General features: G+C 38.7%; 1 protein-coding gene across 1 annotated transcript in view; it reads left to right on the plus strand.

The window, feature by feature from the left end:
* LOC105066495 (DNA repair protein RAD51 homolog 4) overlaps positions 1-8,488 on the plus strand; it is a 36,829-nt gene that overhangs the window by 16,433 nt on the left and 11,908 nt on the right.

An 8,488-nucleotide genomic window follows, 5' to 3' on the forward strand; every position in this document is an offset into this window, starting at 1 on the left:
TTATAAGCTTAAAAAAATGAGAAGTCCAGGAATAGACCTAAAATAATATAGGAATTTAGTATATGATGTAAGTGGCATCTTAAAGGAATGGGGAAATATATTATTCAGTAAATGCTCTTGGGGCAATAACAGAGCTATCTGGGAAATACGTAAGTTGTAGACATATCTCATATATTTGGATAAAAATCAATTCTAAATAGATCAAAGATTTAAATGTAAATATTAAACCAGAAAGTTATTGGGAGAAAACTGGAGACTTTTAATAATTAAAAGTGCAAGGATGAAAAAAAAAGTGCAAGGATGACTCAAAATATAGACAAATTTTAAATAACCAAAATTGACAAATCTGTTAAAATTTACCAGTTCTGCCAAATTATCTAAGTGGAACTACATCCCCAAAGCCCCATTCCCTGTATGCTTCCAGCTTAGGGTTGACCACGAGGGGAATTCGCATGGTAGCTGTAAGGTAGGATTGAAAAGGGAAATGGGCAATCTTTCAAAATTACAAATGTGTTTTTCCTTTTACCTGGTAGTTCTACTTCTGGGAATTTATCTACCAGATGTATAGTCACACATAAGAAATGATGTATGTGTGAGCTTGTTTGTTGCAGCATTTGTTTGTAATAGCAAGTAATCAAAAATAACCTATCTGTTCATTATTAGAGGGCTGACTAAATTAATTATGGCATATCCTTCCAAAGGATATGCAGCTGTAGGAAAGATCTCTGTGCTGATTTGAAAGATATCAAAACCATATTATTAAATGTCAGTTACAGCTGGTAGAGTGTGCATACCGTATAGTGAGCAGTTGAAGGCAAGGTTTTAACCCGAGTATTCTGACTCCAGAACCCCTGCTCTTAACCTTTACACACACCATCAAGGCACCTCAAGGTTCATCAAACCATGTCCTTCTCCTGCAGTTCTCTCTCAGTCTATTTCTGACCCATTCTTCTGACTCAAACACCCACTTTCTTCCTCGTGACAGCCATGCCCTTGTAGAGCTCAGTCTTGCCTTGCAGATTGCATAGCTCCAGTCCAGATGAGTGCCTTGGGTGGATCACAGCCACAGTCTTCAGTTGCCCCCTGGTTTCTCTTTTTTATTTTAACCCATGTCATCAGATTGCAAACTCTGTAACTTCCTATATTCCCACCTTTGCTTACGCTGTTTTCTCTATATTGAATGTCCTTCCAATGCCACAGGGTCAAAGTCTTTAAGACTCGGCTCAAATGCTGTCTCCTCCAGGAATTCCTCCCTGATCTGTGCCCATTTTAAGGTGATATTTACATTTTCAACATTCCCATTGCACTCTAATTGTATGCTACATGGCACTTACCGCTGTGCCTTCTAGTGCAATCACTTAGTGACTTAGTGTATTTCCTCCAGTCCAATTTAAGGATGAGACTCATGGCTGATTCAACTTTAGGAACTATATGCGTAAAATTAATAATGCATCATTTCATAAATAAATGGATGACTGAATGGTTGACAGAGGTTTTCTGACAGAGGGCATCACTGTGAGCTAGAGTGGTGAGGATAGGGTTAGTTAATGGACAAGGGGGAAATTTGTGCTAGACTTTGAGGAATGGGTAAGATTCGGAGGGGGCTAAGAGTCAAGTGAAAAGTACAAGGTTACTGCTGTAGGGGTGAGTCCTCCATTTGTCTAGATGGGCATGCAGTGGTTGTGGTAATCCACACACTGACATATAGCTCTTTATATAAACTTCCCACATATTTTCTACATTTGGAAGATAGATTCATCAGAAACAAGTAAGTCATGAGCCAGAACGATATGCTCCCCTAGTAGCTTCTGTGCAGCCCTCAATCAACAAGGGACAAGGTTAAATAAGAGTCTCCTAAATCCTGATTGTTCACCAGGCTGTCCATCCAGGGTGTCTGTGTCTGATGGGATCACAAGAGTAATCACTGACAAGGAGGCACTCCTAGATCACCATTCTTGGGGGTCCGTATGAGTTCTAGGCTCCCCTTATTCTGCCATGACCACTCCCTACTCTGAAGTTCCAATAGGTTCTTCATGCACTAGGGTTGGTCTTAGAGATCTGGTCAGGCTGTCCAGTAAGGACTGGGTTCTTTGGCAGAGAAATTAAACACTGAATCTCCTCCCACTCACCCTTAACAAAGTCAGAAAATGAGCTTCATCTAAAAAAAAAAGGGAATTGGTAAAGACGCCTGAAAGCCAAACCTCAATCTTTGGGTTACAGTCCCAGCTCTTCCACTCACCTGATGGGTCATCCTGAGCAAATCTCTTATTTTCACTTTTGAGACCTTGGTTGCTGAATCTGTAAAGCAAGGAGGCTTGACTTACTCAGTAACAACTGAAGTTCCTTCCCGGTTACACGGGAGTAGAGGGAGGGCCATCCAGCAAGATTTCCTGGAAAGGGCTGTAGAAAGGGGTTGAGACTGTGCACAAATGCAGTCAGCTACTCTGGGGGCAGGTGCTGGGCTTTATATACGGAAATGAGATAAAGAGAGGCCAAGACCATCTCTGTCATGGGACTTCTCCAGCATACTGTTACCCTCTTGAGACCTTGAAATTAGCCCAAGAAGGGAGAGGAGGTGATGGGAAGGGCTAAGGGCAGGTAAATAATACAAGCCCTAATAAATACAGCTGTGGGAAAGCAGTGGGGCCTCACACCTCTGTGGGGATTTAGAATTTTCCCAAACATCTTCATCACCGTCCTCTATATTAATTTATGGAGATGGTTAGGGCAGGTATCATAATAACTCCTTTTAACAGATGGGGACATGAGGGAGCTGTTTGCATTCCCAGTCAAGTAGGAGACTGGAGGCAGAGCCAGGATTCAGTCTGGGTCCCCAGACTGAGGGCTTTGCTCCCCTGGTCCAAACAGGACTTGGGGGCACAGACAAGCTGCCTTCCAAACCTGGGGATGAGAAAGAAACCCAAGAAAGGAGGCAAAAGCTGGAGAGGCCTTTTCCAACTTTAAATTCGTAAGGAATCCTCAGGAACAGAATTCATTCCCACCCGGGGCCCTGTTGGTGGGGTCCAAAGAGACTGAGTCCTAGGAATCCTGTAATCCTGAGTGAGGCGATAGGAGCCCAGGGCTGTGCTGGGAGGAACTGGGGGCCCCCTGGGAACTTGCCCCCAACCATGATTTTCTGGGCCAGGCCCTTAGAAGATGGAAGTCTAGTGATAGGGATGATGGAGAAAGAAAACTGGAGAGGCTAGGTAGTACCACCCTTGGATTCTTATGTCCTCCTCAGTTAATTGCACACCCAAGCCCATGTGACAGCAGACTTCTGCTGGACCTTGTAGATGAACAGCCCTGCTCACCCAGTTAACAACAACTACTGAACCCCTCTCACCCCATTTCCTTATCTGTAAAATGAGAGTAATATACTGTCTTAGGGTTCCTGGGAGAATTAAATGAAGTAACACACAAAGTGCCTAGTAGAAGACCACTAATATTATTAGTAGTATAATAACATTTATTGTGTGCTTGTTATGTACATGACACTATATCATAAGCTTTATATACACAAAATCCCAATCAACCCTTACAACCATTCTATGCAGTGGATACCTGTATTATTCCCATTTTGCAGATAAATAAATTGAGGTTCAGAGTGATTCAGTAATTTGCCATAGGCCACATTGTTAGAACTTTGAGGAGTTGGGGTTCAGTCTTGCATTTGCCTAATTCCAGGTTACATGATTTCCAAAATTATGCTACTTGATTTACTTCCCTACCCTCTCCCAGTTAATGTCTTTCCCCCAAACAATATACTTTTAGCTTCTGTTGCTTATGATAAATAATGCTCCAGATACGCCCTGGACTATGCATTAGGCTTGCACTGTTGGCTTAAGGATGTAATATATGAATGTTAAGGCTTTGCATCGTTCAGTAACATTTTTCTAAACATAAGACTTATAAAATACTATACATAAAAATTATGACTGATAATATAAGCTTAAACATTAATAAAATCCACAAGGAAATTAAATATAGTCCCTAAATAATTCTTGTGTAAAGGAGAAAAACCACCACTCCAGTATTATACTAATGTAAGAGTAGAGAGATTTATACAAACATCAACGATATATTAGAAATGCCACGTCTTCTCCAACTGTCAAACTTCTCTTCATTTTTCTTCTCATCCTCCTTCTTCCCACTCAAATAGGTATAAGGTAGTGTCCCTTTGCATCTGCAGTTCCTTAGTTATTAATTTGGTTGCGCATCTCTCCAAATACTTGCTGGTTCTATGTATTTATATCTATGAAATGCATGTTCTGCCTTTTACCCATTTTGTTATTAGGCTTTTGTCTTTTTCCTATTGATTTGTAGGAGTCATTTACTAGAATCCAAATCCTCTTTTGGTAATAGGATATTACAAATTACAGATGTCTTCTCCAAGTTTGTGGCTTGCATTTTCTCTTTTCTTAAGGGATATTATGATAATCAGTAGTTTGAAATTTTAATATAGTCAAATTGACAATATTTAAATGTTGTGGCTTAGTGCTCTTTGTGTCTTGTGTAACAGATCCTTTTCTATCTTAAGGTTAGAAAGATAAATTAGGGGTCGGGGATTAACAGACACACATTACTATATATAAAATAGATAAACAACGAAGACCAACTGTATAGCACAGGAAACTAAATTCAATTTCTTGTAATAACATATTTCCCATCATTTTCTTCTAGAAGTTTTAGAGTTTTGCACTTCACATTAAACATTTAAATCCTCGGTCCATCTCAATGGAGAGTGATGTAAGGATGCTATTTCATTTTATTGCATGTGGAGAACCACGTTACCCAGCTCCAGTTACTGAATAGTTCCACTTTCGCCCATCCGCCATGCCACCTCCAGCATGTTGCTGAGTATATCTGTGTGTGGCCATATTTCTAGAATCTCTGTTATGTTCTCTTGGTCAATTTGTCTGTCTCTACATACACTATACTGTCTTAATATTGTAATATTATGCTAAGTATTTGGTAGGGTAAGCTTCTTTATTTTCATTCTTTTCCTTTGAGACTATTTTGGTGATTTTAATCATTTAATCTATTACACAAATTTTAGAATCTGCTTAAGCTCCACAAAAAACCCTTTCAGAGTTTTGATTACAGTTACATTGAATCTATAGATAGATTTGGGAAGAAATGACATGTTTACATCAGTCTTTGTACTTTCCATTTATTTATAACTTTTTTACATATATATATATACACACACACACACAAATATTTGTCAAAGGATTTTTATATTATCTTTTTTAATGTCTTTAAAGTTTTACACATTACTGTGTACAAGTTTTGTACATCTTTTGTTGCATTTATTACTAGGTCCTTTTAATTTTTGTTGTTGTGAATTAGGTTTTTCTTTAAAAGTTATATTTTCTCATTGTTTGGTGCTGGTGTGTAGAAATGGAATCGATTTTATATACTGAGTTTAGGCCACCTTGCTGAATTTTCTTTTTATTGTTAGTAGTTTGTCCACAGAGTCTTTTTATGTTCTTTACAAACAATTACACTGATTATGAGATGTTTTCCTGATGCTTTTAATTTTTTTTTTTTACTTTATTCCTTTTTTTAAAAAATATCCTCAGTACTCATGTATCTTTTTTGGAGGGGCTAATTAGGTTTGTTTATTTATTTTAATGGAAGTCCTGGGGATTGAACCCAGGACCTTGTGCATACTAAGCATGCACTCTACGACTGAGCTATACCCTCCCCTCTCAATTATCTTATAACTAGAAATTTGTACCTTTTGACTGCCTTTATCCAATTCCCCCTCCCCTCAAGCCATGCCTCTGGTAATCACAAGTCTGATCTCTTTTACTGTGAGTTTGTTTGCTGTTTTTGAAATATAGTTGGCCTACAACACTATGTTAGTTCCTGTTAAACAACATAGTGATTCCATATTTCTATACTTCATATTTCAAAATGATCACCAACATAAGTCTAGTTATGATCTGTTACCATACAAAGGTATTACATATTTAATGACTGTATTACCCACACTGTATACAGTATCTACACTGTATATTTCATCCCCCGGAGACTCCTCTTAATCTCCTTCACCTATTTCTTTCCTCCCACAACCCCTTCCCCTCTGGCAACCATCTGTTCTCTGTGTCTGTAACTTTGTTTTTGTTTTGTTTTGTTATGTTCATTTGTTTTGTTTTTTAGATTCCACATATAAATGAAATCATCCAGTATTTGTCTTTCTCTGTCTGAATTATTTCACTTAGCATAACACCATCTAGATCGATCCATATTTTTGCAAACGGCAAACTTTCTTTTTTATGGCTGAGTAATACTCCACAGACTTCTAACTTCTTGCTCTGTGCATCCATTCCTCTCCCAGGTTCTTTGATCATCTTTACGATCACTATGCCGAATTCTTTCTCTGATAGGTTTCCTATTCCACTTCACTTAGTTCTTTTGAAATTTTATCTTGTTCCTGTTTGGAACATGTTCCTCTTTTGCCTCATTTTCCCTAAGTTATTATTTTTATTTTTATGTATCTGGTAGGTATGTTTCCTGACCTTGGAGAAGTGGCCTTCTGTGGGAGATGTCCTATATGTCCCAGCAGCGCACTCCCCTCTCGTCACTCATTATGCTCTAGGGGTTCCCCCTGTGAGGGTGCATGGGTCATTCTGTTGTGGCAGGCTGACTGTGTGGGTGGGCTGGTAGGCTTGGTTGGCCCCTGGCCTGGCTGGTTGCCCGGGCTTACCTTGTGCAGAGGCTGCCAGCTCCTGGTTGGCTGACTGAGGAAAGTTGGGGCTAGTGCTGGTTCGCTTATGGGCAGAGTCAGGGTCCAGAAGTGGTTATAGAGGAAATGTGGCTCAACACAAGAAAAGCCCTCAGATAACATCATAATAGTGAAAGCTGAAGGCTTTTCCTCTAAGATCAGGTATAAGACCAAGATACCTGCTCTTGCCACCCTATACAACATAGTATTGAAATTCTTAAAACGAGCAATTAGGCAAGAAAAAGAAATGAATGGCATTCAAATTGGACAAGAATAAGTAAAACCATCATTATTTGCAGATGACATGATATTATATCTGTGAAATAGTAAATAGTTCACAAAAAATTAAGTGTAATAAAATTCAGTAAAGTTGCAGGATACAAAATCAACATATGGAAATCAGTTGCATTTCTATACAGTAATAATGAACTAGCAGAAAGAGAAATTAAGAAATTGATTTAATTTACAGTTGCACCATAAGTAATAAAATATCTAGGAATAAATCTAACTGAGGTAAAAGACCTGTATACTGAAAATTATAAGACATTGATGAAAGAAATAGAAGAAGGCACAAATAAATGGAAAGATAGTTTATGTTTATGGATTGGAGGAATTAACATTGAAATGTCCATACTACCCAAAGCAATCTACAGATTTAATACAACACCTATCAGAATTCCAATGGCATTATTTAGAAATAGAAGAAATGTTCCTAAAATTTGTATGAAACTGTAAATGACCCTGAATAGCCAAAGCAATCTTGAGAAAGAACAAATCTTGAGGCATCACACTTCCTGATTTCAATCTACATTATAAAGCTATAATAATCAAAACAGAATGGTATTGATGTAAAAAACAGACATATAGATTAATAGAACAGATTGAGAGCCCAATAATAAATGCACATGTATATAGTCAATTAATTTATGATAAAGGAGCCAAGAACATAACGCAAAGTGGGGAAAAGTAAGTAAAACAGCACCTTGTGGACTCCTGGGTGGTTTAGTCCAATCCCAGCTCCAACTTCTGTTCTTACAGGGAGTGCTGTGCCCACTCTGCCGTGGAGCCTAGGTGACCAGTTAGCTGTTTGTAAATTCACCACCACCACAACCCTTAATTTTCCTAAACACACTGAGGCCAGGTGGCCGCCATTGCGTGAATTTGTAAATGTGAACTGGCTTACTCACCAGTCCCCTGTTTCCCCAGGTGACCTGTTGAAGTACATACAGATCCATGAATAGGGGAGCTCTACCCTAAGGAACAGGGAATAGCAATCAGATGAAAGGAAAGGAGCTAATTAATATTGAGTATTCATATAGTAGAACCAGGTGCTTGAGATCCATTATTTTATGTAATCCTCACACTCTAAGAGAAGAACGTTAGTCACTTTTTTAAATTATGCTTTTAAAAATGAAACATAACATACAGAAAAGTGCACAAACCATAAGCTTGATGAAAGCCAACACACCCAGACCAAGAATTAGAAGCTCTCTTAGAGTCCCTCCCCATCACTATCCACTCCCTTCTCACTGCAAGTAAACAGTACCCTGACTTTTAATATCATAGGCTAGATTCGCCTGGTTTTGAACCTGTACAAATGGAATCACTCACTCTACAGGACATGGCGTTAGGTCCAGCCCCTTTCACTGAATATTATGTATGTAAGTTACCTCCACATTGTTGTATGTAGCAGTTGTTTATTCACTTGCATTGGTATATCATCTCCGGTATGAGGATGGAACAATTTACCCATTTTCC

Source organism: Camelus bactrianus, chromosome 16 (assembly GCF_048773025.1).
Source record: "Camelus bactrianus isolate YW-2024 breed Bactrian camel chromosome 16, ASM4877302v1, whole genome shotgun sequence".
Taxonomy (NCBI): domain Eukaryota; kingdom Metazoa; phylum Chordata; class Mammalia; order Artiodactyla; family Camelidae; genus Camelus; species Camelus bactrianus.